Source organism: Herpailurus yagouaroundi, unplaced genomic scaffold, assembly GCF_014898765.1.
Source record: "Herpailurus yagouaroundi ecotype Mexico unplaced genomic scaffold, PumYag 28, whole genome shotgun sequence".
In the NCBI taxonomy this organism is placed as follows: Eukaryota; Metazoa; Chordata; class Mammalia; order Carnivora; family Felidae; genus Herpailurus; species Herpailurus yagouaroundi.
Window position 1 is genome coordinate 47,393,448 of NW_024412376.1, and position 16,177 is coordinate 47,409,624.

Below are 16,177 nucleotides of genomic sequence, written 5' to 3' on the forward strand. Positions count from 1 at the left end.
TTAAGAGAAAGAGAGAGAGTGCACAAGCATGAGCAGGGAAAGGACAGAGAGAGAGGGAGATAGAGAATCCCAAGCAAGTTCCTCGCTGGCTGTCAGGGCAGAGCCCGATGGTGGGGGGGGGGGGGGGTGTGGGAAGGCTTTGGATCTCAAGAACTTCAAGGTCATGACCTGAGTCTGAGTCAAAATCAAGAGTTGAATGCTTAATGGACTGAAGCACCCAGGTACCCCTCCCCCAAATTAATTTGAAAAACAATCATTTTATATGAATTTCTATAATATTTTTAAGCAAAAGTTTTACTTTAAAATCACATATAACAAACATGAATAAAGGCATCTTTAAGAATATATTCATTAACAAAATACTATGATTTTGACTAAACTCTGGTTGTGTTTAAGACAAGAATGATTCAGGGGCGCCTGGGTGGCTCAGTCGGTTGAGTGATGGACTTTGGCTCAGGTCATGATCTCACAGTTTGTGAGTTTGAGCCCCGTGTTGGGCTCTGTGCTGAGCGCTCAGAGCCTGGAGCCTGCTTTGGATTCTGTGTCTCCCTCTCTCTCTACCCCTCCCCCACTCGTGCTCTGTCTCAGAAATAAATAAACATTTAAAAAAATTAAAAAAAAAAAAAGACAAGAATGATTCAGACAGTTTAGTGGACTCTCAGCTATTAGTTTTATCTGCACAGGAAGTTCTCTCATCTCCCTTCATAAACAACAGGATGTGCTCCCCTGATTCCACTTGATCCAGAACTTAAATTCCCCAATAACAGTGAGATGCCCATACAGGGACCATCAAGGTTTTCCCTGGGATTCTGAGTGAAACAAACAAGCAAACAAAATAACTCTTTCTACTGGGGTCTCTAACATCAAGTTGTTGGTAGCCATCTTCCAAACTATTAGTTTTTAAGTTCATTTATTTAGTTTGAGAGTGAGAGAGAACGAGAGTGCATGCACAAGCAGGGGAGGAGGACAGAGAGAGACAGAGAGAATCCCAAGAAGTTTGGCACTGTCAGCACTGAGCCCAATGTGGGGCTCGAACCCAGGAACCGTGAGATCACAACCTGAGCTGAAACCAAGAGTTGGAGGCTTAAGGGAATGAGCCACCCAGGTGCCCCTAGCCATCTTCCGAATTATAAAGAGAGAATCTACCTACACGATGAAGCCAGCAGAGACTGAGAAAGAGAATAAGGCAGAGAGATAGAAAAAGAAAAAACTCCTGAAGAGGTGAGTCTCTAAATTATGAAGTGTTTAAGGCTTTGGTTTCAAGAAGAAAATAAGAGCAGGGATAGACCCATTCTCTCAGTTTCATGCAGGCATGGGGGAAAGGCATCTCCAAATAAGAAATGAGAAAGGTGACCTGGTCAAGTGTTCTTGGAAACACTCGAATGACTGACCTTTTGGAAAACACGCCAATGATATTTACCAGGAGGAGAATCTTCATCTACGTAATGTCTTTAGAAGGATGTTCTCAATCTATGTAGAATCACTTGTAGTAAACAAATCTGGAATCCATTGATTTATGGGGCATACCTCCCTGGAAAATCTCATGCAAGCTATGTAACTATTTGGGTACAAAACATTCATAATTAAACAACATTCTTTTGTGTGAGTAATACAACCTCATGCATTACTTATAGAAGTCATATGTAATCTGAGCCAGGGTGCATCCAGATGTGATAACAAAAGATGTGTAGACCTGCATTGGGGGGGTCCCAAACATTTCCCTATATCTTGTAAATTTCCTTCATGCTGTTCTTTTGTAGTCAGCTATCCACCAATTTCAACCCCTGGCAACCATTATCTATTATTCTCTGTCCCAAAAGTTTTGCCTTTTCTGGAATGTCATATAAATGAAAACGTACATTATGTGTCCTTTTGGGGCTGGCTTCATTCAGTTAGCAAAGTGTATTTGAGATTCATCCACATCATTGAGTATATTACTAATGTGTTTCTGTTGCTGAGGAGTGTCCCATTATATGGAGGCATCACATTTGGTTTATCCATTCATGGGTGGAAGGACATTTGAATAGTCTCCAGTTTTTGGCAATAATCAATGCTATAAACTTTCATATAAAAGCTATTATGTAATATATAAATTCTCATTCTATTGGATAAAAAGTAGATTGCTGGGCCATACAGTAATTGTATGTTTAACTTAACGAAAAACTGACAAACTGCTTTCCAAAGTGGCTATAAAATTTTTCAATCCCACCAGCAATGCATAAAAGTTCTAGTCTCCTCTGTATCCTCACTAGCACTTGAGATTGTTGGCGGGGTGAAGGTGGGGGTTATTAGCCATTCTAATAGATGTGCAGTGGTATCTCACTGAGTTTTAATTTGCATTTCTCTAACTAATGATATTGAACATCTTTTCATGCGTTTATTTGCCATCCGTGTTTTTTCTTTGGTAAAGTATCTGCTCAAATCTTTTGCCCATTTTTTATTAGGATGTTTGTTTTCTTACAGTTGAGTTTTGAGAGTTCTCTGTATGTCTGCACATAAGAATCTGTGTAAGATATGTGACGTGCAAGTATATTCTCCCAGTCTGCGACTTGTCTTTCATTGTCTTTTATAGAGAAAAATTTTTAATTTTGATAAAGTTTAATTTATCTTTTTTTTTACTCTTATGGATTATTTTTGGCATTGTAAAACCCTACTTTTGTTAAGCCACCTAATTGCCCTACTTTAACATTGTCTGATAAAATTTATTTTGAAGGTAGAGACTATACTTGAGATGTTCTCAGCTCCAAACAGAGCAAGGACATTTTTATTGACTTTTTAACACAGATTTGAAACTTCTGAGCTCATCTTCTATGAACCTTTTCCTCACTCCAGAAGACTTGCAGATGTACATTTATTTTTATTTGTTCATGACTCTCTGAACATACCACTGACCACATTTACCACTTTTTGCTCTTATTATCTGTTTACTCTTCAACTTCTTCAAACTCCTTGAAGGAAAAATATGATGCATTGAATTTCTGTGTAAGCCCAAAGCCCAACACATTATAGATGCTCAAGAAAACTTTATGTAATGAATGAGTCTCACCTCATGTGAATACTTCAGGAGAGCTGAGAGCACTTCTATACTAAACACAGTGGAAACAGACATAACTGAAAAATATGAGTTTATCCCTCATTATGTGTGAAAAGGGACAGATGAAGAAGAGTAGGTTAATGCCCTGTACGATGGTTTGTAGCAAATAAAAGAAAGTCAAATCAACTTGCCTTGTTCACTTATTAAATAAGTATTTAATTAAGCACTTACTGAGTGTTGGGCACTCTGCTTGTTTAGACCATTTCTTAATATTCAATCACTTGACTTTAGAAAATACAAATTAGGGCACCTGGGTGGCTCAGTTGGTTAAGTGTCCAACTCTTGATTTCAGCTCAAGTCATGATCTCTTGGTTCTGGGATCAAACCCCAAGTCAGGCTCTACGCTGACAGCATGGAGCCTGCTTGGGATTCTCTCTCTCCCTCTCTCTCTGCCCCTCTCCCACTCACATGTGCTCTTGTACTCTCTCTCTCTCTCTCTCTAAAATATAAACATGAAAAAAATTAAAAATAAAATACAAATTAAAAAAGGTTTGATAAAAGTATATTTAGAGAGAAAAATACGAGGAACTTTTTAGATTAACTTTCTTTGTTATTCTGAAAATGGTTTGGGCTGCAACATAAGTTGCAAATATGAAGTGTTAAAAAAATTTTAATTAATATATTGAGTATTGTACTCTTTATCTTCTCTTAAATTATGTATTAAAATATTAAGATGATTGGGATACCTGGTTGGCTCAGTCAGTTAAGCACCCAACTCTTGATTTCGGCTCAGGTCATGATCTCATGGTTGTAAGACTGAGCCCCGGCTTGGGCTTTGCCCTGGGCATGGAGCCTGCATTAAAAAATTCTCTCCGTCTCCCTCGACCCCTCTCCCATGTGCACATGTGCATTCTTTCTCTCTCTAAAAAAGAAAGAAAGAAAGAAAGAAAGACCCAGAAAACAAACAACAAAAAAATATTATGATGATAAAACTGCAGAAAAGGGGAGAAATGGAAACACTCAAAATCAAGAAAGTATCTAAGGGGTATGAAATGAATTTTATTATTGAATGATTCAAACCAACCCTGATATATATTCAAATTAAATTTTGGCAAAACAAACAAACAAACAATGAAGACATTCAAAATCGGATTGCAATTGTGAATTCACTAATATTTTGAGATAATTTTTCATACAATAAAATTTCAACATGACATTTGTAAATAGCAAACCGAAGCTGCAACACAGATGAAAGGAAAGGACACAAGAGGATATAAGAGAAATTATTAAAACACTTTATCTTTGGAACAAAACTTAATTCGGCTTTTGATGTCAGCTACTGGTCAGAACAAGATAGGCTCATGCCAATGTTTTGAAAACTGGATATTAATGAAACAAAATTCATTTTAGGAAGTACTGAGGATGAGGGATAATCTTTTAATTGATCAGGAGATTTTGGAGCAGTGGCCACCCCTCTGGTCCTCCTCCTGGTGAAGCAGATTCTGGGAGAGAGGGAGTGAAAGGGTTCTGTCACTTGGGCTGACAAGAAGGAAAGATGAGTCTTCCTTATCAGAAGGGTCAGTATGCAAGGCTAAAGGAGATGCCAAAATGCATTATCTTGGCAAAAAGCCTAGGCCAACTATGACTGCAATTCATCGCCGGTTCCTCAATCCAAAGCTACATACAGTAGGGCAGTATAACAGCTACTGGAACCGTTCATTTTAGGGGTTGTAACAAAAAAGGCCAATTCTGTCTAACCTTGTATTTCTAACCAAAGCCTTTAACACTTGAAGAGGAATGTAGTGTGAGTGTAGGAAGCAGTTCTCAGAATCAAGGCAGAGCTGAAGAACTGCTCTTGCAGAAGGCAGAACACAGGGCACCCTGGATGTGGGAAGCAGGAACTGATTAGTCCTAAATGGGACCAGTCAGATCCAACAGTTCTTTGATGCTTGGATCTGTCCTCTTAAGAAGCAGAGTCCTAAAGGGGCACCTGGGTGGCTCAGTTGGTTAAGCATCCGACTTTGGCTCAGGTCATGATCTTGAGGTCCATGGCTTCGAGCCCCATGTCGCACTCTGTGCTGACAACTCAGAGCCTGGAACCTGCTTCGGATTCTGTGTCTCCCTCTCTCTCTTCCCTTCCCCCACTCGTGCTCTCTCTCTCTCAAAAATAAACATTAAAAAAAGAAAAAAAGAAGAAGCAAAGTCCTAAGAAGGGGAGTCTGATCTAAGTTGGGCCTGTGCCCTCCCCTCTCTGCTACAGCTGCACCCATGTCCTCAAATAGGGAGATGTAAACCCCTCGAGTGGGGTCAAGGTTCTCTTAGCAAAAGGAATGGGAAGGGTTGCTAGAAGGTAAAAACACCTGCTCAATCCATCACACTTCTCTATTTTGTATACATCAAGTTAATTTTTATTTTGAGGCCCATTCTTCCAGACAGGTGGGAAATTATATCCGTCATTTCTGGGGGTTTCTCTATCCATCAGCGTTTCGCTACTATTCCAGAACTTTCTCCATCACCAAGTCATAGGGAAGGGGCACTCTGAATTTTGGTCTGCTGTCCACAGGGTTTACTTGGAGAATCCCATAATCTTTGTCCCCATGCCTGCCAGCTCTTTATCACGTCCAGCCTGAGCTTTGCATTTGGAAATCTTTCATGAGGTGCCTGTGATCCCAGCTTCCTAGTGTATTGCACAGCCAATCCTGGAGGCACATCGTAGGTTTGAAACTTTGTCAGAGAATAATATTCAGAGCTCTTTTACTGGTAAAACAGTTAGATTGCAAACCCTATCACAATATAATAGAACCTCTCCCCAAATTGCAAGAAATCTTTCTCCCCTTGTGTTTCTTCTAGACTCTTCTACCTCTACAAATTCACTTAACCTTTCTACCAACTTTACAGACCCTCTAATTAACGTTACATGCATCGATTTTGAGCAAAGAAAGTCGGGACAGTGCCGATTACTAGTGCTTTCCATCCTAATCACGTCCCCCAACTCACCCCCACCTCCACCAGTTACTCAGGGAAGCAGAGCTGGGTCAAAGGTCAGCTTGAATGGGGGCAGAGCAGGAAGAGAGAGGAAGGTTGTCAGGGGCATTATAAAAGAAAAGGTGCAGGAAGAAAGCCACATAAATTAATATCTGAAAAGATTATCTAATCACGCCAAGATCAAGGATTAGCACTACTGGCAGATGGAAAATGACTTGGAATTTGTCCAGGGATAGAGCTTAGAGGTCTTGCAGGGACCTTTTACATAATCCCATCTCAGGTTTATAAGGGCAGGCTGGGTTCATTTAAAGGGGCAGACACTACATCAGGATCCCTGCCTGCCTCCAAATTATTTTTACTGGTAGCCTATGAAGGAAACTCTTCTCTTTATTTTTATGAGAGGCTTAGGCTTATGTTTCTGCAAATGTGCATGTGTCTGGAAAGGAGACTTGTAGAGGGGAAGGGTAGAAAAATGCTTATTAATGCTATATTTTATATTTTCTTTTTGAGTATGTACACTTATATAATGTAGCTAATATTATTGTGTCTTTCCCTTGTGCCAGGCATTGTTCTAAATGCTTTATGTGTTTGGGGCACTTGGGTGGCTCAGTTGGTTGGGCATCCAGCTCTTGACTTGGCACCTGGGTTCCTCAGTCAGTTGAGCAGCCAGCTCTTACCTTCAGCTCAGGTCATGGTCTCACCATTCATGAGTTTGAGTCCCGCATCAGGCTCTATGCTGACAGTGCTGAGCCTGCTTGAGATTCTCTCTCTCCTCTCTCTCTCTTCCCCTCCCCTGCTTGTGCTCTCTTTCTATCTAAAAATAAATAAATAAACTTAAAAAATGCTTTACATGTTTTAACTAACTCATTTAATCTTCACTACCACCCTGTGAGGTATTTACTATGATTCTCCTCACTTTGTGGGGCACTGAGGTGCAGGGTCAGGTAAGTAGCAGAGCTGGGATTTGAACCCAGGCAGTCTTGCTCTGAAACCCATGCTTATCGCTACCTTCCTTGTGGATTGTGTTTCTCTAAGCCGACGGTTCAGATGCCAGCTCTTTGATCGGCTCTACCCATAATGAATACCGTCTGCATGTGGGGCTTTACATGGTACTCTAGTGTTGTCTGAGAATAAAGAAGCATGAATCGGATTCTGTCCCTACCTGAAGGAGCTTACAATTATAATACTGTAATAGATGGTGTGGTAGCAGTCTTTAAAAAAAAAAAAGGCCTAAGGAAAGGTCTGTGATTCTCTACTTATAATTATATTAAAATTTGACATTATTATTAAAAAAAAACACCTGGCATTCATTAGATAAGAATTTTATGTGGTCCAGCCTAAAATCTGAAAATTATGTTAGCTATTAAGATCCATTTATGTGTGAAAATTCTGTACATTCATTAGGATGTAAGGCCTAAATAACTAATTACCATATATATGTTTCTCATCCTTTTTCATCAGCCATAATAGGCCAATAAAAATCGGTTCTCCCCGGAATCCTTTAAACTATTTTTTAATATTTTGAATGTATGTCATACTATACCTCCAATTTCATTCCTAGTAACTATTACAATACATCAAAACCCCCTTTATAAAGGCATTAGTGCCAGCTGTGGGTACCCGTCAGATTTTTCCAGTTAACTTTCTAGACGCATTTGCCACATTGGAAGCGTGTAGTTTCGAGTGTACAATCTGCGTGTTTTGAATGGCACGTCCAAATGCGAGCAATCAACTTTTGCAAAACCACGGGCTTATGGGAATCCGAATGAAAACGCTCCATTGCTTTTTATGGCCTACACAGATGTAGCCATTCTTCCTCAGTGGCCATCCTAATTTATCCAAGAACAAATTTAGAATAAAATGATCCTCCTTGTCATGTAATGAGGAAGTTTAACAGTAGTGGGAAATTGGACGGCCGGCTCTTATTTATCCGCAACTAGAGCTTCTTCTTCACCACTCCCTCCCAGCTGAGTGATTCCTTCAGAGGCTACTGCCTGGGCATTTCCGCGTCCCTCTGCAAGATTTACATCACACAGGCCCATCTCTCATTTCCTGCTCCTACACCCTGCTCCATTCTGTCACCTTTGGTGACTTCAATGGTGGTATGCCCTGCCAGGCTGGCTGCTGTGACTGCTGCCCTCTGGCAGGTGGAGGCAGAATGGCGTCAGAGGGCATGTATTTGTCACAAGACAGAATCTCTGGAGGAAAATTCTTTTTGCTTCAAATGGAAGCTCCATGAAGACAAGTACTGTCTTCCCTGTCACCATATCTCCAGGCCCAGGACAGTGCCTGGCACATAGTAGGTGCCCACAAATCATTTATTTATTTATTTTGAGAGAGACAGAAACAGCACAGGTAGGGGAGGGGCAGAGAGAGAGAGGGAGAGAGAGAAGCCCAAGCAGGCTCCCTGCTGCCAGTGCATGGCCCCCCCGGGGCGGGGGGTGGGGTGGGGGGGGGAGCTTGAACTCACAAAACCATGAGATCATGACCTGAGCCGAAACCAAGAGTCAGGCACTTAACCAACTGAGCCACCCAGGTGCCCCGCTGGCTTTTTCTTACACCTCTCACCTCAGAACCATTCCATATGTGGTTCCCTCCACCTGGAATACTTTCTCCTCTGCACGTTTCCTGACCAACATCTACTCAACCTCAAGTCTCCGTATCTTTTCTACAGGGGCCTTTCCTGATGCCCCTGTCTACCCTGTGCCTCTTACGACTGTCAACCACAGGCATTTTTTCTCTTACCGGCTGTTTTCCTTCAAAGCACTGCCTACAAACTAGAGTTATATACTTATTTGTATAATATCTGTCCCTCTCACCAGGCTATAGCTCCAAGAAGCCGAGATTGTTCCATTTTATTCACTATTGTTCACTCTGTGTACTTAAGTAATAAGCTTGAGAATATTAACATGTTTTCCTCTCCTGCATTACTGTGTACACGACTTTCTCTCTGGCTGGACTGAGGTACACAACTGCTTGCTGCAAGTGGAGAGGAGATATTAAGGTTATTACATTAGGAATGGAGAGAGAATTAAAGAGTTAATTTTTGAGGCGCCTGGGTGGCTCAGTCGGTTACACATCTGACCTCAGCTCAGGTCATGATCTCAAGGTTCGTGGGTTTGAGCCCTGGGTCAGGCTCTGTGCTGACAGCTCAGAGCCCGGATCCTGCTTCGGATTCTGTGTCTCCCTCCCTCTCTCTCTGCCCTTCCCACGCTCACACTCTGTCTCTCTCTCAAAAATAAAAATAAACCTTAGAAAAAATTTAAAGAATTAATTTTCACTTTCTAATATTCAAAATGGGTTTTTTGCTGCAAGGCAATGGGCTTGAAGGGAGTCAGTATTTTCTAAATCCTTTAGCAAGAACTGGGCAGTTAGGATTCAGATCACTGCTCTCGGGGACAGGAAGCAGTTGTGATTTGGAGGAAATCTGGACTAGAAAAAGAAGAAAGAGCCCAACGCATGCTCCATCTGGTTCATGGGGATCTGGGGATAGGGAGTGGGAGCACAAGGAAGCAGGATTGTCTGCAAAGCCAGTGAGAACCAAGGTGGGGCCAAAGCCTCAGGAAAGATGGATGGGCCTGACCAAGAGTTAGAAAACAGGCCAAGACACACAGGCCTTAGGCATCTGGAACACACACCATAGAGCACCCAGACATGGCACTATCAGCCCTCAGTGGGCACATGGCCATGGAATATCCCTCGTCAAGATGTTCCTTAAGAGCTTCATAAACAACATAAAGCGTTGCATATGTGGATGGGTGGATGGACACAGAGAGAGTTTGTATTTCAGTACATTATATAAAGTATTATACATGTGTGTATTATAAGCATGCTGTTGTATTTCTTTTTACGAAGCACCATGTGGATCCAAGCGTGCTGTACTCCATCATCAAGCTATACCACCTCTTCAGTCACATAGATACTCTCTTGGACAGTAGCGATGTGGAATGACGAGGAAATGTGCATTTTTGCATAAGGATACGGAGTATTATCTAAAAGGGCTGTTCAAATGATTGCATAGTACAGACTTTAGGCTTACGAGGGGCAGCAGACCACTTACTGACAAATTAAATAAGCTACATTTCCTTTCCACATCCGAGGAAACAAATCTGCACGTTTGCTGCATGAAGAAGCCCATTTGGGATCCTTAAGAAGCTGTGGAAGCACGTATTTGTACTGCTGACAGGTGACAAATGAGAATTTGAAAGTCCAACAACCCTGATGCCGGGACAATGAATACAAATTATTTATATAGGCAACTACAGACAATTAGCAGATGAAGGAAGGAAGGAAAGAAAGAAAGAAAGAAGGAAGGAAGGAAGGAAGGAAGGAAGGAAGGAAAGAAAGAAAGAAAGAAAGAAAGAAAGAAAGAAAGAAAGAAAGAAAAGAAAAGAAAGAAAGGGAGAAAGAAAGAAGGAAAGGGGTGGGGTAAAGGAAATAAGCTTATTTCTCTTTGAAATGACTGAGCCGCATTCAGCAGGGTGAAGCCTTATGCCAGCAACCCAGGCCCAGGACATACTTCAAAAATTATACCTTGGAGAAAGAGATTAGACTCTGAATCTATATTTAGGCCAGAAAGTATCTCCACAGCTTATGGATATGAAACAAAGTTTGGCTGGAGAAATTCACAAAGATAGAAAGCGAAGGCATTCTGATCTCAAGACATGACCTCAGCTGTCACCTTTTTCCCTTCTGGGTCACAGAGCTATGGCTGAAGAGAACACAGATGTGAGTTTGGGTTTGGAGGTGGCATCTCATATATCCTACTATCTTTAAATAGGAGAAACAACTCATCCCTAGCTAATCGAGATCTGAGACTTACTTTTGCTCCCAGGAAGCTCCACCTGCACACCTGGCCTGGGTCTCTGAATGGCCAGTACTGGAAAGCTCAGACTTTCTTGGATCTCAGATGTATCCACAAACACAGGAACTGACTAGTCCCCAAGTTTGCCCAGCCACCCTCAGAGGACCTGGGGTGGGGGTGAATCAGAAAGTAGATTCAAGGCAGACATTTAGCTCTTGCGCTTTGGGAAAAGGGAGAAGTGACCCTAAATAAGAGTAAATACCCCTGAGATTGGGGGATTTTTACTACAGCAAAGATTGTAATTGGGTGTACTATTTCAAGATGTCCTCCAGTTTAGATATTGGCCAACCTGTGTTTCTCTACCAATATGGCCGAGGAACTAGGGAGCCTGAAGTCCTCCCTTCCTGGTCCAAATGTACTCAGAATGTTCCTGGAAGAATAGAAAGGAAAATAATTAATAAGCTTCTTCTAGGAACAGGGATTATAGTAAAAAAGGAATTTGAGGGAGGAGAGGCAGGGATGAGCCATGTGTGTCTGTCTCTTTAGGTTTTATCCTAGGTTGGCGGAAATGTGATAGGTAAATCCCTGGGGACACTGAGTGTAGGGAGCTTTACTCTTCTTCACATCCCAGATTTTGGAAGCAGAGTGGCCTATATCTTTGCAGCAATGTACACATACCAAAAGAAACTCGCCAGCATAGTGTGATCTGACAAAGGAAGACCGAATTCTAGCTTCCTCAGGGAGGATGAAACCCAGAAGTTTCCACGTGCCCTTTGGAGATAGAGGAAGAAGTGGATCAATGTTGAGTTACAACCAGAGGTTCTGCCACTGGACTTGCAAGGGCAAAGGGAGGAGGTGGAAACCTCCAAACCAGAGACACATGGAAGGGGCTCAGAGGGAGCAGAGTGAGGCTGTGTTGGCCAGGGAGTACCTGAGGCTCAGACCAAGTAAAAGAGGCACAAACATGGTATACGGATCTGCAGCAGACACCGGCAGAATCGGTGATGGGACCGGTCCCAGCTTAGTGGTCACTACTCAGAGAGAAGCCCAGGCTAACCATTTCACAGCCAAGACCAGTGGGTGAACCAGAGTTCACTGCATGGATCTCTCTTCTACCACCACGAGAATGCAGAAAGGCAGTACCCTCTCAATGGAACCAAGATGCCAACTCAAGAAGTGGGAGAATAGGTGCAGGGTGTTACGATGTTTCTGGTAGAGCTAGACTTCAAACTGACTGAATACTTATGTGAAATGAGAATGTTTAAGATTAGAAGGAACTTCAATAATTTTAATCAACAAGTTTAAGTTTAGAATTCTGCCTAACATACCAACCAAATGAGTAATTAGGAGGGGTGCCCGGATGGCTCAGTCGGTTGGGAATCCGACTCCAACTCAGGTCATGATCTCGCAGTCTGTGAGTTCAAGCCCCACATCGGGCTCTGTGCTGACAGCTCAGAGCCTGGAGCCTGCTTCAGATTCTGTGTCTCCCTCTCTTGCTGCCCGTCCCTGCTCACACTCTGTTTCTGTCTCTCTCTCTCTCTTAAAAATAAATAAACATAAAAAAAATTAAGTGAGTAATTAGGAGATCTACCACCATGATCACCTGGGCTCATGAAGTGTTTTCCACACCCCAACTGGCTATACATAGGCTTTTCAAGATAAGGATATAACCTCTCTGTCTTCTCCACCCATGAACATAAAGGGCCACTTCCCAAGGGGTCCTATGCTAAGATAATGCCATGTGGAAATCATTTCCTTTCCTATTTGTTTTATTGAGCCTTGTTGGACATTTTAGTCCTTTAGTCAGTTTCTTTTCTTTCCAAAATGATCCACGTGGGAGACCCACATTTAAGTGCTTAAGAAGCCCGGGTGTAGATTGACATGCTAGTCCACCTAAATCCTGGAAAAATCAATATAGCAAAAACCTTGAGATGATAGGTACCTTTCTTTAAGGTCTGCTAGAGCTGGGAGAAAACAGGTAAATATTCAGGCATCATATGGTAGGGGAGAGAGGCTTTCCCCAAACTGCATTTCCATTCTTACGGCCCCACTTTCAAGTTCTTCCCACTGCTGATTATAAAAATGCTGAGTCTGTCTGTATAAATATATTCTCCATTGCTATGACAAGAGTGGCTTACCATTTATGCCAAATTACCATGCAGCACAATAACAATTATACACATCATTAAGTATGTGTCAGATTAACTTTGCTATATATTTTATTTAAACACTGAACTCTGTCTGAATGAGCACAGTCTTCATATTTGTAGATCATGTCGCATGGACATGTGATGACAGCAGAAAAAAAATTAGAGATAACATTTGTATGCAGAAGAGAAAGTGTCATTGAGTAAGTCAGTAAGAATTTCTATGCATGAGTGATTGCCCGTGCCCAATCAACGAAGCAAACAAAAAGCAGAGCTGCAAGGTATTTTCAAGGAGGTCAAACCAAGACTATCAAATAAATGAATTTCAAAAAAATTGTTCAGCTTGCAGAGTTCATTTATTATTAATTATATACAGATGAAAAACACTAAATAGTTCAGGTCAATCAATTTTTGTAAGTAATCACAATTATAGGAAGATTATACAGATTTGATCTTTTTTTTTTTTTTTCCTTTCAGGTGAAAAGTTAGCACATTAGGTAACTTACTAGCATGACATACTGAATTGTCAACAATTACCAAGAACATTTGTCCATTTTTTCCTGCCATTCTTGGAGAAATGAACTGTGAATCCACAGGGGCGCCCAGTGACTTATGATACCACAGGTAGAAGCAACTCAGCAACAGGTTTTGTGCTAATAATTTTGTGATGATTAAAGCTAGAGGCTGTATTGAGTAGTGATACTAGTATTTGATAACATCTCCAGCATGGACACATTTTGATTAAACTGTGTACTTTAGAAAGGCTGGGGGTGAGGAGAGCGTCTATCTCACATTACCTTTTCAAAATATAATAAATATAGTGAAGTTCACAGTAATGCTTCTATGCACCATGCATCCCAAATCATAAAATTACTTATTGTATTTCATTTGTATAGTAAATATCAAATTAATTGCAATCTGGGATGAATGTCTACATTTATTACTCTAGGAATTGCAGTACCTGGGGAAAGCCCATAGAAAGAAGAAAACTATACCCTACAGGTGGGGAGAAAAACATTTGAAGATAAAAAGAAAATGTAATCTTTTAAAAATAATACATGTTCTGCTGATATATATGTGTGATTTGCTGATTTGGTGCCATATAGTTTTTCAAGGAAAGGTCAGATGGGTGGTATGGCACCAAAGAGAGAAGGGGGAACATCTTAAGGTATAAGGAGAATGTCGCCGCCAAGAGTGAAGATTTCGTCCTGTAATAAATGAGATTGCAAAGAGCTGTGCAAGGTCTCAGGTTCAGATCTTCTACAGACCCTGCGTCCCTATTTAAAGGCCACTTCCAATCCCCTTCTCCATTTTCCATTACCTACTATAAAGGTTGGACGACTGATGATTCATTTATTTTCCAGCTGGAGAAGTCATGTAACCTAGTTCTGGCCAAAAAAATGTAAGGTGGCAATCAGGGAAGCTGGGAAGCTTATGAGGAAGGTTTCCATCTCCTGGCGAAGAAAGAATGGGAGTGAGCAGCAAACCTTTGCCGCTAGCTGCCCCTGCCACCTGCCTGCCGGTGAACCTGGATGTGTGAGCAGAGGCTGCTGGGGGCTGCATCCGTCCTCTGACAGATATAAGAATCAGAGACACCAGCCTTTGGGAGCCACTGAACAAACACCAGCAACCACCAACGTCCAGATTTCCTGTTAAGGGAGAAATATCATCCTCTCCTGTTTAAACAACCGTCAGTCAAATAGCCTGTGATGTAGAGCACAAGGCATTCGAAGTGGATACTGAATTATTGAGATGCTTATGAATAAGAGGGAAAAGACAAAGTGGACGGTCACCAGGGGTTGACAGTAGAGCCGGGAGGGGTTTTTTGCTTTGTTTACCCAGCTGTGTTTTGTTTCCCAGGAAAGGGTGTCGGTGCGTGCATCTGGATTGTAGAACCCCACCTTTCTGACTAGTTGAGCAGACCGTATGGTGGCTATCGTTCTATTTTGTCACACTAAGAGGAGATCATCTGGCTCAAGAGTAATTAGCACTCATTAATCTGCTTCATTTTTTCCCTGTGGCTTTGCCTGGCATCAGGACTGAGCAACAGCCACCGGGCTCTGGCCTGACAGTGATTGGACATCTAGAGGTTATGAGGATAGAGTTACCGCCTGTGGCCACCCACAAGCAAAAAGGAAGCGAGTCTTCCCAAATGCAATTAAACTGTGTTGTGCGGGTGGCAGGAGGTGAAAGTGTCCATTACTGAAACCTGAGTGGGGTTTAAGCAGTTGTGGAAGGACCCAGCCCTAGCAGTGAAACTCTGCAGACAAGGGAACATTTGCGAGAAAATAAATTCAACCTTTAAAACAATATGGAATATTTATACAATCAAGCGACTTTTTTTCTTTACAAAGCAAATTGCTATTGAACTCCTTTAAATATTAAATCCCCTTGGCAACAAAGGAAGGACTCCAAAATTCTTAACCTGAACTGGTAAGGAATAATGGCAATCGAAGATTCCTGAATAGAGACAAAGAAGCTCAGAAACTCCACTCTGAGACAGTGAGGCAATATTTACCGATTTATTCACTCGGGAAATGCCGCCTGGCTGTCTTCCATCTGGTGCTGCACGGTCCAGATAGGAGTCCCTCCCTGTTAGAGCACACAGCCAAATGTGGGAGAGAAACTTTCAGCCAAAGTAGGAGATCTTAATATATAATTATAAATTATTTTCCTGTACATATATTTCTATATGTTTATTACTCTAAAGGAAAGGAACCAGGTACTAAGAAAAACAAAGCAGGATCCTAATTTGGAAAACAAAGGTCTCCTAGAGACAGTGACATTGAGCTTGGACTTGGAAAGTGGCTGGGTGTTAGAGGAAAAGCAGGGCCAGACTTCCAGGTAGGAATACACAACTTTGCAGGAATATTTAGACTGCGAAAATACATAATTGAACCTGAAAGATATTAAGGAGCATTGGCATTAAGAAGCAGTTGAAGAGGAGCGCCTGGGTGGTTCGGTCGGTTGGGTGTCCGACTTCGGCTCAGGTCATGATTTCACAACAAGTGAGTTCGAGCCCCATGTTGGGCTCTGTGCTGGCAGCTCAGAGCCTGGGGCCTGCTTTGGATTCTGTGTCTCCCTCTCTCTGCCCCTCCCCCACTCTCTTGCTCTGTCTCTCTCTGTCTCTCTCTGTCTCCTTCAAAAATAAATAAGCATTAGAAAGAAAGAAAGAAAGAAAGAAAGAAAGAAAGAAAGAAAGAAAGA

At 41.8% G+C, this 16,177-nt stretch overlaps 1 long non-coding RNA gene across 1 annotated transcript in view; it reads right to left on the bottom strand.

Annotated features, from left to right (window-relative positions):
• Nucleotides 1-4,073: 4,073 nt before the first annotated feature.
• Nucleotides 4,074-16,177, bottom strand: part of LOC121029343 (uncharacterized) — a 48,304-nt gene continuing 36,200 nt past the window's right edge. The window contains exon 3 of the long non-coding RNA XR_005789688.1: nucleotides 4,074-4,536. This is a non-coding gene — a long non-coding RNA (uncharacterized LOC121029343). The remainder of the gene's footprint in view (nucleotides 4,537-16,177) is intronic.